Genomic DNA, 16,250 nt, shown 5'->3' with positions numbered 1-16,250 from the left:
TACCAAGACAGCAGCTCTCTGTCCCTGTCCTTTCTCTGTGATCCTAGCACTAGCATACTCAGGATTTGGCTTTACCTGGGAGCCAGAGATCTACCCGGTGAGGGCGAGGCTTTTGAGCGTTTGGGAGCGTTCGGGACGTGAGAGGACGCTGGACAGGAAACTATGCCAATTTGAAGTATCCAACCTTCCTGCTGCAGTGAGAGGCTCTTTCCGTGGAAATCTGCCACTTGGAGTCCTCTCAACTTGCCCTCTGATAAAACATTTTTCTGAGCCGCAGTTACATCCGATGGTTACAAGGTGGCGCTGCATTCAGGTGAGAACACAAGTATGCACAAAATCTTGGGGACTTTTGCCAGATTTATCGGTGGATCTTGCCTATTATTTTCAGAGGCTAGATATCGCCTAGAAATGCTTTTTAACATAGGGATGCTGGGGTTATAATTTCTGGTCGGGGCTCAGCCCTTTCATTGCCTGCCCCCAGCAAAATATTTATTATCAGCACATGTGAGTGGTGAGTGCTTTATGGAAAATAGCATATATTGGGACAATGAATGTAGCAGATGAGGCGATCGAGATGTCTACCTACGTGTTTGATTATTTTTTTATATAACGGCTGATTATTCTGTTTCTGATATTTCAGTTTTGTGACATGTTGCATTAAAATATATCCTGCTTGGAGAATATATAAATATTTGCACTGCGTTGGCCGGGAATCGAACCCGGGTCAACTGCTTGGAAGGCAGCTATGCTCACCACTATACCACCAACGCCCTCTGATGTGTGTCCACAAGGTTCCAGATGTTACAACGCCGAGTGCAGTGGCAATCTTGCACGGGTTCCAATCGTGCATTTGGTGTGGATACCAACATGAAAAGCTGTAGAAATTGTCTTGCAGAGGGTAAAGAACTGGGGATTGAAACCAAGGATAAAGCTGTGCAGAAGAGAAGAAATGGAAAGCAGCAGTACAAATAGTGGAAATGAGCATATGGGCAGCATCGGAAGCAAAGCAGCGAAGAGAAAGGGAGTAAATTCCATGAAATGCATAGCAGATTGATAAAAGCAGAACAAAAAGGGAAGAATTAAATTCAAAGCATGCCCCGAAAAACGTGTGAAGGTCCCACCTGTCATTTATGCTTCTAATTGGGTATCTTTACTTTCAAAGTATAGGGTTGATCCTTTGACGATCACTCTCTTGATTTACAGCAGAGACAGATAGTTGAGAAGTCTTTTCTCACATAGCTAGCACAAGCCTGCGCTTTTCCTTGCTGGCAGGGTGGAAATGACAGATTAGTCCTAGGAAGAAAAATCAAGCAATATTAGCAGAGGATGGTTTCGATCCATCGACCTCTGGGTTATGGGCCCAGCACGCTTCCGCTGCGCCACTCTGCTCCCTTGTGAAAGTGCTCTCTTTATGCAGAGGAGGAGCTTTCAGCGGAGTGGCAAGGGATTGGTGGGGCTCTCTCCACATTTGCCTAAGCACATCGCAAGGTATGCTGGGTACAGAAAATCTTCATCTTCCCCACTCACAGTCAGTCATAACTGAAAGTGCAGACCCTCTTAGGAATTAGCCGTTTCAGGCCTTTACCAAGACAGCAGCTCTCTGTCCCTGTCCTTTCTCTGTGATCCTAGCACTAGCATACTCAGGATTTGGCTTTACCTGGGAGCCAGAGATCTACCCGGTGAGGGCTTGCCCAGTGTGAGGCTTTTGAGCGTTTGGGAGCGTTCGGGACGTGAGAGGACGCTGGACAGGAAACTATGCCAATTTGAAGTATCCAACCTTCCTGCTGCAGCGAGAGGCTCTTTCCGTGGAAATCTGCCACTTGGAGTCCTCTCAACTTGCCCTCTGATAAAACATTTTTCTGAGTCGCAGTTACATCCGATGGTTACAAGGTGGCGCTGCATTCAGGTGAGAGCACAAGTATGCACAAAATCTTGGGGACTTTTGCCAGATTTATCGGTGGATCTTGCCTATTATTTTCAGAGGCTAGATATCGCCTAGAAATGCTTTTTAAAATAGGGATGCTGGGGTTATAATGTCTGGTCGGGGCTCAGCCCTTTCATTGCCTGCCCCCAGCAAAATATTTATTATCAGCACATGTGAGTGGTGAGTGCTTTATGGAAAATAGCATATATTGGGACAATGAATGTAGCAGATGAGGCGATCGAGATGTCTACCTACGTGTTTGTTTATTTTTTTATATAACGGCTGATTATTCTGTTTCTGATATTTCAGTTTTGTGACATGTTGCATTAAAATATATCCTGCTTGGAGAATATATAAATATTTGCACTGCGTTGGCCGGGAATCGAACCCGGGTCAACTGCTTGGAAGGCAGCTATGCTCACCACTATACCACCAACGCCCTCTGATGTGTGTCCTCTAGGTTCCAGATGTTACAACGCCGAGTGCAGTGGCAATCTTGCACCGGTTCCAATCGTGCATTTGGTGTGGATACCAACATGAAAAGCTGTAGAAATTGTCTTGCAGAGGGTAAAGAACTGGGGATTGAAACCAAGGATAAAGCTGTGCAGAAGAGAAGAAATGGAAAGCAGCAGTACAAATAGTGGAAATGAGCATATGGGCAGCATCGGAAGCAAAGCAGCGAAGAGAAAGGGAGTAAATTCCATGAAATGCATAGGAGATTGATAAAAGCAGAACAAAAAGGGAAGAATTAAATTCAAAGCATGCCCCGAAAAACGTGTGAAGGTCCCACCTGTCATTTATGCTTCTAATTGGGTATCTTTACTTTCAAAGTATAGGGTTGATCCTTTGACGATCACTCTCTTGATTTACAGCAGAGACAGATAGTTGAGAAGTCTTTTCTCACATGGCTAGCACAAGCCTGCGCTTTTCCTTGCTGGCAGGGTGGAAATGACAGATTAGTCCTAGGAAGAAAAATCAAGCAATATTAGCAGAGGATGGTTTCGATCCATCGACCTCTGGGTTATGGGCCCAGCAGGCTTCCGCTGCGCCACTCTGCTCCCTTGTGAAAGTGCTCTCTTTATGCAGAGGAGGAGCTTTCAGCGGAGTGGCAAGGGATTGGTGGGGCTCTCTCCTCATTTGCCTAAGCACATCGCAAGGTATGCTGGGTACAGAAAATCTTCATCTTCCCCACTCACAGTCAGTCATAACTGAAAGTGCAGACCCTCTTAGGAATTAGCCGTTTCAGGCCTTTACCAAGACAGCAGCTCTCTGTCCCTGTCCTTTCTCTGTGATCCTAGCACTAGCATACTCAGGATTTGGCTTTACCTGGGAGCCAGAGATCTACCCGGTGAGGGCTTGCCCGGTGTGAGGCTTTTGAGCGTTTGGGAGCGTTCGGGACGTGAGAGGACAGATGTTACAACGCCGAGTGCAGTGGCAATCTTGCACCGGTTCCAATGGTGCATTTGGTGTGGATACCAACATGAAAAGCAGTAGAAATTGTCTTGCAGAGGGTAAAGAACTGGGGATTGAAACCAAGGATAAAGCTGTGCAGAAGAGAAGAAATGGAAAGCAGCAGTACAAATAGTGGAAATGAGCATATGGGCAGCATCGGAAGCAAAGCAGCGAAGAGAAAGGGAGTAAATTCCATGAAATGCATAGGAGATTGATAAAAGCAGAACAAAAAGGGAAGAATTAAATTCAAAGCATGCCCCGAAACACGTGTGAAGGTCCCACCTGTCATTTATGCTTCTAATTGGGTATCTTTACTTTCAAAGTATAGGGTTGATCCTTTGACGATCACTCTCTTGATTTACAGCAGAGACAGATAGTTGAGAAGTCTTTTCTCACATAGCTAGCACAAGCCTGCGCTTTTCCTTGCTGGCAGGGTGGAAATGACAGATTAGTCCTAGGAAGAAAAATCAAGCAATATTAGCAGAGGATGGTTTCGATCCATCGACCTCTGGGTTATGGGCCCAGCACGCTTCCGCTGCGCCACTCTGCTCCCTTGTGAAAGTGCTCTCTTTATGCAGAGGAGGAGCTTTCAGCGGAGTGGCAAGGGATTGGTGGGGCTCTCTCCTCATTTGCCTAAGCACATCGCAAGGTATGCTGGGTACAGAAAATCTTCATCTTCCCCACTCACAGTCAGTCATAACTGAAAGTGCAGACCCTCTTAGGAATTAGCCGTTTCAGGCCTTTACCAAGACAGCAGCTCTCTGTCCCTGTCCTTTCTCTGTGATCCTAGCACTAGCATACTCAGGATTTGGCTTTACCTGGGAGCCAGAGATCTACCCGATGAGGGCTTGCCCGGTGTGAGGCTTTTGAGCGTTTGGGAGCGTTCGGGACGTGAGAGGACGCTGGACAGGAAACTATGCCAATTTGAAGTATCCAACCTTCCTGCTGCAGCGAGAGGCTCTTTCCGTGGAAATCTGCCACTTGGAGTCCTCTCAACTTGCCCTCTGATAAAACATTTTTCTGAGTCGCAGTTACATCCGATGGTTACAAGGTGGCGCTGCATTCAGGTGAGAGCACAAGTATGCACAAAATCTTGGGGACTTTTGCCAGATTTATCGGTGGATCTTGCCTATTATTTTCAGAGGCTAGATATCGCCTAGAAATGCTTTTTAAAATAGGGATGCTGGGGTTATAATGTCTGGTCGGGGCTCAGCCCTTTCATTGCCTGCCCCCAGCAAAATATTTATTATCAGCACATGTGAGTGGTGAGTGCTTTATGGAAAATAGCATATATTGGGACAATGAATGTAGCAGATGAGGCGATCGAGATGTCTACCTACGTGTTTGTTTATTTTTTTATATAACGGCTGATTATTCTGTTTCTGATATTTCAGTTTTGTGACATGTTGCATTAAAATATATCCTGCTTGGAGAATATATAAATATTTGCACTGCGTTGGCCGGGAATCGAACCCGGGTCAACTGCTTGGAAGGCAGCTATGCTCACCACTATACCACCAACGCCCTCTGATGTGTGTCCTCTAGGTTCCAGATGTTACAACGCCGAGTGCAGTGGCAATCTTGCACCGGTTCCAATCGTGCATTTGGTGTGGATACCAACATGAAAAGCTGTAGAAATTGTCTTGCAGAGGGTAAAGAACTGGGGATTGAAACCAAGGATAAAGCTGTGCAGAAGAGAAGAAATGGAAAGCAGCAGTACAAATAGTGGAAATGAGCATATGGGCAGCATCGGAAGCAAAGCAGCGAAGAGAAAGGGAGTAAATTCCATGAAATGCATAGGAGATTGATAAAAGCAGAACAAAAAGGGAAGAATTAAATTCAAAGCATGCCCCGAAAAACGTGTGAAGGTCCCACCTGTCATTTATGCTTCTAATTGGGTATCTTTACTTTCAAAGTATAGGGTTGATCCTTTGACGATCACTCTCTTGATTTACAGCAGAGACAGATAGTTGAGAAGTCTTTTCTCACATGGCTAGCACAAGCCTGCGCTTTTCCTTGCTGGCAGGGTGGAAATGACAGATTAGTCCTAGGAAGAAAAATCAAGCAATATTAGCAGAGGATGGTTTCGATCCATCGACCTCTGGGTTATGGGCCCAGCAGGCTTCCGCTGCGCCACTCTGCTCCCTTGTGAAAGTGCTCTCTTTATGCAGAGGAGGAGCTTTCAGCGGAGTGGCAAGGGATTGGTGGGGCTCTCTCCTCATTTGCCTAAGCACATCGCAAGGTATGCTGGGTACAGAAAATCTTCATCTTCCCCACTCACAGTCAGTCATAACTGAAAGTGCAGACCCTCTTAGGAATTAGCCGTTTCAGGCCTTTACCAAGACAGCAGCTCTCTGTCCCTGTCCTTTCTCTGTGATCCTAGCACTAGCATACTCAGGATTTGGCTTTACCTGGGAGCCAGAGATCTACCCGGTGAGGGCTTGCCCGGTGTGAGGCTTTTGAGCGTTTGGGAGCGTTCGGGACGTGAGAGGACAGATGTTACAACGCCGAGTGCAGTGGCAATCTTGCACCGGTTCCAATGGTGCATTTGGTGTGGATACCAACATGAAAAGCAGTAGAAATTGTCTTGCAGAGGGTAAAGAACTGGGGATTGAAACCAAGGATAAAGCTGTGCAGAAGAGAAGAAATGGAAAGCAGCAGTACAAATAGTGGAAATGAGCATATGGGCAGCATCGGAAGCAAAGCAGCGAAGAGAAAGGGAGTAAATTCCATGAAATGCATAGGAGATTGATAAAAGCAGAACAAAAAGGGAAGAATTAAATTCAAAGCATGCCCCGAAACACGTGTGAAGGTCCCACCTGTCATTTATGCTTCTAATTGGGTATCTTTACTTTCAAAGTATAGGGTTGATCCTTTGACGATCACTCTCTTGATTTACAGCAGAGACAGATAGTTGAGAAGTCTTTTCTCACATAGCTAGCACAAGCCTGCGCTTTTCCTTGCTGGCAGGGTGGAAATGACAGATTAGTCCTAGGAAGAAAAATCAAGCAATATTAGCAGAGGATGGTTTCGATCCATCGACCTCTGGGTTATGGGCCCAGCACGCTTCCGCTGCGCCACTCTGCTCCCTTGTGAAAGTGCTCTCTTTATGCAGAGGAGGAGCTTTCAGCGGAGTGGCAAGGGATTGGTGGGGCTCTCTCCTCATTTGCCTAAGCACATCGCAAGGTATGCTGGGTACAGAAAATCTTCATCTTCCCCACTCACAGTCAGTCATAACTGAAAGTGCAGACCCTCTTAGGAATTAGCCGTTTCAGGCCTTTACCAAGACAGCAGCTCTCTGTCCCTGTCCTTTCTCTGTGATCCTAGCACTAGCATACTCAGGATTTGGCTTTACCTGGGAGCCAGAGATCTACCCGGTGAGGGCGAGGCTTTTGAGCGTTTGGGAGCGTTCGGGACGTGAGAGGACGCTGGACAGGAAACTATGCCAATTTGAAGTATCCAACCTTCCTGCTGCAGCGAGAGGCTCTTTCCGTGGAAATCTGCCACTTGGAGTCATCTCAACTTGCCCTCTGATAAAACATTTTTCTGAGTCGCAGTTACATCCGATGGTTACAAGGTGGCGCTGCATTCAGGTGAGAGCACAAGTATGCACAAAATCTTGGGGACTTTTGCCAGATTTATCGGTGGATCTTGCCTATTATTTTCAGAGGCTAGATATCGCCTAGAAATGCTTTTTAAAATAGGGATGCTGGGGTTATAATGTCTGGTCGGGGCTCAGCCCTTTCATTGCCTGCCCCCAGCAAAATATTTATTATCAGCACATGTGAGTGGTGAGTGCTTTATGGAAAATAGCATATATTGGGACAATGAATGTAGCAGATGAGGCGATCGAGATGTCTACCTACGTGTTTGTTTATTTTTTTATATAACGGCTGATTATTCTGTTTCTGATATTTCAGTTTTGTGACATGTTGCATTAAAATATATCCTGCTTGGAGAATATATAAATATTTGCACTGCGTTGGCCGGGAATCGAACCCGGGTCAACTGCTTGGAAGGCAGCTATGCTCACCACTATACCACCAACACCCTCTGATGTGTGTCCTCTAGGTTCCAGATGTTACAACGCCGAGTGCAGTGGCAATCTTGCACCGGTTCCAATCGTGCATTTGGTGTGGATACCAACATGAAAAGCTGTAGAAATTGTCTTGCAGAGGGTAAAGAACTTGGGATTGAAACCAAGGATAAAGCTGTGCAGAAGAGAAGAAATGGAAAGCAGCAGTACAAATAGTGGAAATGAGCATATGGGCAGCATCGGAAGCAAAGCAGCGAAGAGAAAGGGAGTAAATTCCATGAAATGCATAGGAGATTGATAAAAGCAGAACAAAAAGGGAAGAATTAAATTCAAAGCATGCCCCGAAAAACGTGTGAAGGTCCCACCTGTCATTTATGCTTCTAATTGGGTATCTTTACTTTCAAAGTATAGGGTTGATCCTTTGACGATCACTCTCTTGATTTACAGCAGAGACAGATAGTTGAGAAGTCTTTTCTCACATAGCTAGCACAAGCCTGCGCTTTTCCTTGCTGGCAGGGTGGAAATGACAGATTAGTCCTAGGAAGAAAAATCAAGCAATATTAGCAGAGGATGGTTTCGATCCATCGACCTCTGGGTTATGGGCCCAGCACGCTTCCGCTGCGCCACTCTGCTCCCTTGTGAAAGTGCTCTCTTTATGCAGAGGAGGAGCTTTCAGCGGAGTGGCAAGGGATTGGTGGGGCTCTCTCCTCATTTGCCTAAGCACATCGCAAGGTATGCTGGGTACAGAAAATCTTCATCTTCCCCACTCACAGTCAGTCATAACTGAAAGTGCAGACCCTCTTAGGAATTAGCCGTTTCAGGCCTTTACCAAGACAGCAGCTCTCTGTCCCTGTCCTTTCTCTGTGATCCTAGCACTAGCATACTCAGGATTTGGCTTTACCTGGGAGCCAGAGATCTACCCGGTGAGGGCTTGCCCGGTGTGAGGCTTTTGAGCGTTTGGGAGCGTTCGGGACGTGAGAGGACGCTGGACAGGAAACTATGCCAATTTGAAGTATCCAACCTTCCTGCTGCAGTGAGAGGCTCTTTCCGTGGAAATCTGCCACTTGGAGTCCTCTCAACTTGCCCTCTGATAAAACATTTTTCTGAGCCGCAGTTACATCCGATGGTTACAAGGTGGCGCTGCATTCAGGTGAGAACACAAGTATGCACAAAATCTTGGGGACTTTTGCCAGATTTATCGGTGGATCTTGCCTATTATTTTCAGAGGCTAGATATCGCCTAGAAATGCTTTTTAACATAGGGATGCTGGGGTTATAATTTCTGGTCGGGGCTCAGCCCTTTCATTGCCTGCCCCCAGCAAAATATTTATTATCAGCACATGTGAGTGGTGAGTGCTTTATGGAAAATAGCATATATTGGGACAATGAATGTAGCAGATGAGGCGATCGAGATGTCTACCTACGTGTTTGATTATTTTTTTATATAACGGCTGATTATTCTGTTTCTGATATTTCAGTTTTGTGACATGTTGCATTAAAATATATCCTGCTTGGAGAATATATAAATATTTGCACTGCGTTGGCCGGGAATCGAACCCGGGTCAACTGCTTGGAAGGCAGCTATGCTCACCACTATACCACCAACGCCCTCTGATGTGTGTCCTCTAGGTTCCAGATGTTACAACGCCGAGTGCAGTGGCAATCTTGCACCGGTTCCAATCGTGCATTTGGTGTGGATACCAACATGAAAAGCTGTAGAAATTGTCTTGCAGAGGGTAAAGAACTGGGGATTGAAACCAAGGATAAAGCTGTGCAGAAGAGAAGAAATGGAAAGCAGCAGTACAAATAGTGGAAATGAGCATATGGGCAGCATCGGAAGCAAAGCAGCGAAGAGAAAGGGAGTAAAATTCCATGAAATGCATAGGAGATTGATAAAAGCAGAACAAAAAGGGAAGAATTAAATTCAAAGCATGCCCCGAAAAACGTGTGAAGGTCCCACCTGTCATTTATGCTTCTAATTGGGTATCTTTACTTTCAAAGTATAGGGTTGATCCTTTGACGATCACTCTCTTGATTTACAGCAGAGACAGATAGTTGAGAAGCCTTTTCTCACATAGCTAGCACAAGCCTGCGCTTTTCCTTGCTGGCAGGGTGGAAATGACAGATTAGTCCTAGGAAGAAAAATCAAGCAATATTAGCAGAGGATGGTTTCGATCCATCGACCTCTGGGTTATGGGCCCAGCACGCTTCCGCTGCGCCACTCTGCTCCCTTGTGAAAGTGCTCTCTTTATGCAGAGGAGGAGCTTTCAGCGGAGTGGCAAGGGATTGGTGGGGCTCTCTCCTCATTTGCCTAAGCACATCGCAAGGTATGCTGGGTACAGAAAATCTTCATCTTCCCCACTCACAGTCAGTCATAACTGAAAGTGCAGACCCTCTTAGGAATTAGCCGTTTCAGGCCTTTACCAAGACAGCAGCTCTCTGTCCCTGTCCTTTCTCTGTGATCCTAGCACTAGCATACTCAGGATTTGGCTTTACCTGGGAGCCAGAGATCTACCCGGTGAGGGCGAGGCTTTTGAGCGTTTGGGAGCGTTCGGGACGTGAGAGGACGCTGGACAGGAAACTATGCCAATTTGAAGTATCCAACCTTCCTGCTGCAGCGAGAGGCTCTTTCCGTGGAAATCTGCCACTTGGAGTCATCTCAACTTGCCCTCTGATAAAACATTTTTCTGAGTCGCAGTTACATCCGATGGTTACAAGGTGGCGCTGCATTCAGGTGAGAGCACAAGTATGCACAAAATCTTGGGGACTTTTGCCAGATTTATCGGTGGATCTTGCCTATTATTTTCAGAGGCTAGATATCGCCTAGAAATGCTTTTTAAAATAGGGATGCTGGGGTTATAATGTCTGGTCGGGGCTCAGCCCTTTCATTGCCTGCCCCCAGCAAAATATTTATTATCAGCACATGTGAGTGGTGAGTGCTTTATGGAAAATAGCATATATTGGGACAATGAATGTAGCAGATGAGGCGATCGAGATGTCTACCTACGTGTTTGTTTATTTTTTTATATAACGGCTGATTATTCTGTTTCTGATATTTCAGTTTTGTGACATGTTGCATTAAAATATATCCTGCTTGGAGAATATATAAATATTTGCACTGCGTTGGCCGGGAATCGAACCCGGGTCAACTGCTTGGAAGGCAGCTATGCTCACCACTATACCACCAACACCCTCTGATGTGTGTCCTCTAGGTTCCAGATGTTACAACGCCGAGTGCAGTGGCAATCTTGCACCGGTTCCAATCGTGCATTTGGTGTGGATACCAACATGAAAAGCTGTAGAAATTGTCTTGCAGAGGGTAAAGAACTTGGGATTGAAACCAAGGATAAAGCTGTGCAGAAGAGAAGAAATGGAAAGCAGCAGTACAAATAGTGGAAATGAGCATATGGGCAGCATCGGAAGCAAAGCAGCGAAGAGAAAGGGAGTAAATTCCATGAAATGCATAGGAGATTGATAAAAGCAGAACAAAAAGGGAAGAATTAAATTCAAAGCATGCCCCGAAAAACGTGTGAAGGTCCCACCTGTCATTTATGCTTCTAATTGGGTATCTTTACTTTCAAAGTATAGGGTTGATCCTTTGACGATCACTCTCTTGATTTACAGCAGAGACAGATAGTTGAGAAGTCTTTTCTCACATAGCTAGCACAAGCCTGCGCTTTTCCTTGCTGGCAGGGTGGAAATGACAGATTAGTCCTAGGAAGAAAAATCAAGCAATATTAGCAGAGGATGGTTTCGATCCATCGACCTCTGGGTTATGGGCCCAGCACGCTTCCGCTGCGCCACTCTGCTCCCTTGTGAAAGTGCTCTCTTTATGCAGAGGAGGAGCTTTCAGCGGAGTGGCAAGGGATTGGTGGGGCTCTCTCCTCATTTGCCTAAGCACATCGCAAGGTATGCTGGGTACAGAAAATCTTCATCTTCCCCACTCACAGTCAGTCATAACTGAAAGTGCAGACCCTCTTAGGAATTAGCCGTTTCAGGCCTTTACCAAGACAGCAGCTCTCTGTCCCTGTCCTTTCTCTGTGATCCTAGCACTAGCATACTCAGGATTTGGCTTTACCTGGGAGCCAGAGATCTACCCGGTGAGGGCTTGCCCGGTGTGAGGCTTTTGAGCGTTTGGGAGCGTTCGGGACGTGAGAGGACGCTGGACAGGAAACTATGCCAATTTGAAGTATCCAACCTTCCTGCTGCAGTGAGAGGCTCTTTCCGTGGAAATCTGCCACTTGGAGTCCTCTCAACTTGCCCTCTGATAAAACATTTTTCTGAGCCGCAGTTACATCCGATGGTTACAAGGTGGCGCTGCATTCAGGTGAGAACACAAGTATGCACAAAATCTTGGGGACTTTTGCCAGATTTATCGGTGGATCTTGCCTATTATTTTCAGAGGCTAGATATCGCCTAGAAATGCTTTTTAACATAGGGATGCTGGGGTTATAATTTCTGGTCGGGGCTCAGCCCTTTCATTGCCTGCCCCCAGCAAAATATTTATTATCAGCACATGTGAGTGGTGAGTGCTTTATGGAAAATAGCATATATTGGGACAATGAATGTAGCAGATGAGGCGATCGAGATGTCTACCTACGTGTTTGATTATTTTTTTATATAACGGCTGATTATTCTGTTTCTGATATTTCAGTTTTGTGACATGTTGCATTAAAATATATCCTGCTTGGAGAATATATAAATATTTGCACTGCGTTGGCCGGGAATCGAACCCGGGTCAACTGCTTGGAAGGCAGCTATGCTCACCACTATACCACCAACGCCCTCTGATGTGTGTCCTCTAGGTTCCAGATGTTACAACGCCGAGTGCAGTGGCAATCTTGCACCGGTTCCAATCGTGCATTTGGTGTGGATACCAACATGAAAAGCTGTAGAAATTGTCTTGCAGAGGGTAAAGAACTGGGGATTGAAACCAAGGATAAAGCTGTGCAGAAGAGAAGAAATGGAAAGCAGCAGTACAAATAGTGGAAATGAGCATATGGGCAGCATCGGAAGCAAAGCAGCGAAGAGAAAGGGAGTAAAATTCCATGAAATGCATAGGAGATTGATAAAAGCAGAACAAAAAGGGAAGAATTAAATTCAAAGCATGCCCCGAAAAACGTGTGAAGGTCCCACCTGTCATTTATGCTTCTAATTGGGTATCTTTACTTTCAAAGTATAGGGTTGATCCTTTGACGATCACTCTCTTGATTTACAGCAGAGACAGATAGTTGAGAAGCCTTTTCTCACATAGCTAGCACAAGCCTGCGCTTTTCCTTGCTGGCAGGGTGGAAATGACAGATTAGTCCTAGGAAGAAAAATCAAGCAATATTAGCAGAGGATGGTTTCGATCCATCGACCTCTGGGTTATGGGCCCAGCACGCTTCCGCTGCGCCACTCTGCTCCCTTGTGAAAGTGCTCTCTTTATGCAGAGGAGGAGCTTTCAGCGGAGTGGCAAGGGATTGGTGGGGCTCTCTCCTCATTTGCCTAAGCACATCGCAAGGTATGCTGGGTACAGAAAATCTTCATCTTCCCCACTCACAGTCAGTCATAACTGAAAGTGCAGACCCTCTTAGGAATTAGCCGTTTCAGGCCTTTACCAAGACAGCAGCTCTCTGTCCCTGTCCTTTCTCTGTGATCCTAGCACTAGCATACTCAGGATTTGGCTTTACCTGGGAGCCAGAGATCTACCCGGTGAGGGCGAGGCTTTTGAGCGTTTGGGAGCGTTCGGGACGTGAGAGGACGCTGGACAGGAAACTATGCCAATTTGAAGTATCCAACCTTCCTGCTGCAGCGAGAGGCTCTTTCCGTGGAAATCTGCCACTTGGAGTCATCTCAACTTGCCCTCTGATAAAACATTTTTCTGAGTCGCAGTTACATCCGATGGTTACAAGGTGGCGCTGCATTCAGGTGAGAGCACAAGTATGCACAAAATCTTGGGGACTTTTGCCAGATTTATCGGTGGATCTTGCCTATTATTTTCAGAGGCTAGATATCGCCTAGAAATGCTTTTTAAAATAGGGATGCTGGGGTTATAATGTCTGGTCGGGGCTCAGCCCTTTCATTGCCTGCCCCCAGCAAAATATTTATTATCAGCACATGTGAGTGGTGAGTGCTTTATGGAAAATAGCATATATTGGGACAATGAATGTAGCAGATGAGGCGATCGAGATGTCTACCTACGTGTTTGTTTATTTTTTTATATAACGGCTGATTATTCTGTTTCTGATATTTCAGTTTTGTGACATGTTGCATTAAAATATATCCTGCTTGGAGAATATATAAATATTTGCACTGCGTTGGCCGGGAATCGAACCCGGGTCAACTGCTTGGAAGGCAGCTATGCTCACCACTATACCACCAACGCCCTCTGATGTGTGTCCACAAGGTTCCAGATGTTACAACGCCGAGTGCAGTGGCAATCTTGCACGGGTTCCAATCGTGCATTTGGTGTGGATACCAACATGAAAAGCTGTAGAAATTGTCTTGCAGAGGGTAAAGAACTGGGGATTGAAACCAAGGATAAAGCTGTGCAGAAGAGAAGAAATGGAAAGCAGCAGTACAAATAGTGGAAATGAGCATATGGGCAGCATCGGAAGCAAAGCAGCGAAGAGAAAGGGAGTAAATTCCATGAAATGCATAGCAGATTGATAAAAGCAGAACAAAAAGGGAAGAATTAAATTCAAAGCATGCCCCGAAAAACGTGTGAAGGTCCCACCTGTCATTTATGCTTCTAATTGGGTATCTTTACTTTCAAAGTATAGGGTTGATCCTTTGACGATCACTCTCTTGATTTACAGCAGAGACAGATAGTTGAGAAGTCTTTTCTCACATAGCTAGCACAAGCCTGCGCTTTTCCTTGCTGGCAGGGTGGAAATGACAGATTAGTCCTAGGAAGAAAAATCAAGCAATATTAGCAGAGGATGGTTTCGATCCATCGACCTCTGGGTTATGGGCCCAGCACGCTTCCGCTGCGCCACTCTGCTCCCTTGTGAAAGTGCTCTCTTTATGCAGAGGAGGAGCTTTCAGCGGAGTGGCAAGGGATTGGTGGGGCTCTCTCCACATTTGCCTAAGCACATCGCAAGGTATGCTGGGTACAGAAAATCTTCATCTTCCCCACTCACAGTCAGTCATAACTGAAAGTGCAGACCCTCTTAGGAATTAGCCGTTTCAGGCCTTTACCAAGACAGCAGCTCTCTGTCCCTGTCCTTTCTCTGTGATCCTAGCACTAGCATACTCAGGATTTGGCTTTACCTGGGAGCCAGAGATCTACCCGGTGAGGGCTTGCCCAGTGTGAGGCTTTTGAGCGTTTGGGAGCGTTCGGGACGTGAGAGGACGCTGGACAGGAAACTATGCCAATTTGAAGTATCCAACCTTCCTGCTGCAGCGAGAGGCTCTTTCCGTGGAAATCTGCCACTTGGAGTCCTCTCAACTTGCCCTCTGATAAAACATTTTTCTGAGTCGCAGTTACATCCGATGGTTACAAGGTGGCGCTGCATTCAGGTGAGAGCACAAGTATGCACAAAATCTTGGGGACTTTTGCCAGATTTATCGGTGGATCTTGCCTATTATTTTCAGAGGCTAGATATCGCCTAGAAATGCTTTTTAAAATAGGGATGCTGGGGTTATAATGTCTGGTCGGGGCTCAGCCCTTTCATTGCCTGCCCCCAGCAAAATATTTATTATCAGCACATGTGAGTGGTGAGTGCTTTATGGAAAATAGCATATATTGGGACAATGAATGTAGCAGATGAGGCGATCGAGATGTCTACCTACGTGTTTGTTTATTTTTTTATATAACGGCTGATTATTCTGTTTCTGATATTTCAGTTTTGTGACATGTTGCATTAAAATATATCCTGCTTGGAGAATATATAAATATTTGCACTGCGTTGGCCGGGAATCGAACCCGGGTCAACTGCTTGGAAGGCAGCTATGCTCACCACTATACCACCAACGCCCTCTGATGTGTGTCCTCTAGGTTCCAGATGTTACAACGCCGAGTGCAGTGGCAATCTTGCACCGGTTCCAATCGTGCATTTGGTGTGGATACCAACATGAAAAGCTGTAGAAATTGTCTTGCAGAGGGTAAAGAACTGGGGATTGAAACCAAGGATAAAGCTGTGCAGAAGAGAAGAAATGGAAAGCAGCAGTACAAATAGTGGAAATGAGCATATGGGCAGCATCGGAAGCAAAGCAGCGAAGAGAAAGGGAGTAAATTCCATGAAATGCATAGGAGATTGATAAAAGCAGAACAAAAAGGGAAGAATTAAATTCAAAGCATGCCCCGAAAAACGTGTGAAGGTCCCACCTGTCATTTATGCTTCTAATTGGGTATCTTTACTTTCAAAGTATAGGGTTGATCCTTTGACGATCACTCTCTTGATTTACAGCAGAGACAGATAGTTGAGAAGTCTTTTCTCACATGGCTAGCACAAGCCTGCGCTTTTCCTTGCTGGCAGGGTGGAAATGACAGATTAGTCCTAGGAAGAAAAATCAAGCAATATTAGCAGAGGATGGTTTCGATCCATCGACCTCTGGGTTATGGGCCCAGCAGGCTTCCGCTGCGCCACTCTGCTCCCTTGTGAAAGTGCTCTCTTTATGCAGAGGAGGAGCTTTCAGCGGAGTGGCAAGGGATTGGTGGGGCTCTCTCCTCATTTGCCTAAGCACATCGCAAGGTATGCTGGGTACAGAAAATCTTCATCTTCCCCACTCACAGTCAGTCATAACTGAAAGTGCAGACCCTCTTAGGAATTAGCCGTTTCAGGCCTTTACCAAGACAGCAGCTCTCTGTCCCTGTCCTTTCTCTGTGATCCTAGCACTAGCATACTCAGGATTT

The 16,250-nt window shown here is 45.9% G+C and overlaps 9 non-coding genes across 9 annotated transcripts; all 9 read right to left on the bottom strand.

Moving 5' to 3' along the window:
* Positions 1 to 698: 698 nt before the first annotated feature.
* Positions 699 to 770, bottom strand: TRNAG-UCC (transfer RNA glycine (anticodon UCC)). The gene has a single exon. It is a non-coding gene; the product is annotated as a tRNA-Gly (tRNA).
* A 1,521-nt stretch (positions 771 to 2,291) lies between these two features.
* TRNAG-UCC (transfer RNA glycine (anticodon UCC)) lies at positions 2,292 to 2,363 on the bottom strand. Its single transcript has one exon. It is a non-coding gene; the product is annotated as a tRNA-Gly (tRNA).
* Positions 2,364 to 4,828: 2,465 nt separating this feature from the next.
* Positions 4,829 to 4,900, bottom strand: TRNAG-UCC (transfer RNA glycine (anticodon UCC)). Its single transcript has one exon. It is a non-coding gene; the product is annotated as a tRNA-Gly (tRNA).
* A 2,454-nt stretch (positions 4,901 to 7,354) lies between these two features.
* On the bottom strand, positions 7,355 to 7,426 carry TRNAG-UCC (transfer RNA glycine (anticodon UCC)). The gene has a single exon. It is a non-coding gene; the product is annotated as a tRNA-Gly (tRNA).
* A 1,521-nt stretch (positions 7,427 to 8,947) lies between these two features.
* On the bottom strand, positions 8,948 to 9,019 carry TRNAG-UCC (transfer RNA glycine (anticodon UCC)). The gene has a single exon. It is a non-coding gene; the product is annotated as a tRNA-Gly (tRNA).
* A 1,511-nt stretch (positions 9,020 to 10,530) lies between these two features.
* Positions 10,531 to 10,602, bottom strand: TRNAG-UCC (transfer RNA glycine (anticodon UCC)). The gene has a single exon. It is a non-coding gene; the product is annotated as a tRNA-Gly (tRNA).
* Positions 10,603 to 12,123: 1,521 nt separating this feature from the next.
* On the bottom strand, positions 12,124 to 12,195 carry TRNAG-UCC (transfer RNA glycine (anticodon UCC)). Its single transcript has one exon. It is a non-coding gene; the product is annotated as a tRNA-Gly (tRNA).
* A 1,511-nt stretch (positions 12,196 to 13,706) lies between these two features.
* Positions 13,707 to 13,778, bottom strand: TRNAG-UCC (transfer RNA glycine (anticodon UCC)). The gene has a single exon. It is a non-coding gene; the product is annotated as a tRNA-Gly (tRNA).
* A 1,521-nt stretch (positions 13,779 to 15,299) lies between these two features.
* Positions 15,300 to 15,371, bottom strand: TRNAG-UCC (transfer RNA glycine (anticodon UCC)). The gene has a single exon. It is a non-coding gene; the product is annotated as a tRNA-Gly (tRNA).
* Between the last annotated feature and the right edge of the window lie 879 nt (positions 15,372 to 16,250).

This window comes from Triturus cristatus, chromosome 11 (assembly GCF_964204655.1).
Source record: "Triturus cristatus chromosome 11, aTriCri1.1, whole genome shotgun sequence".
NCBI lineage: Eukaryota > Metazoa > Chordata > Amphibia > Caudata > Salamandridae > Triturus > Triturus cristatus.
This window is presented reverse-complemented; position numbering and strand designations above follow the sequence as displayed.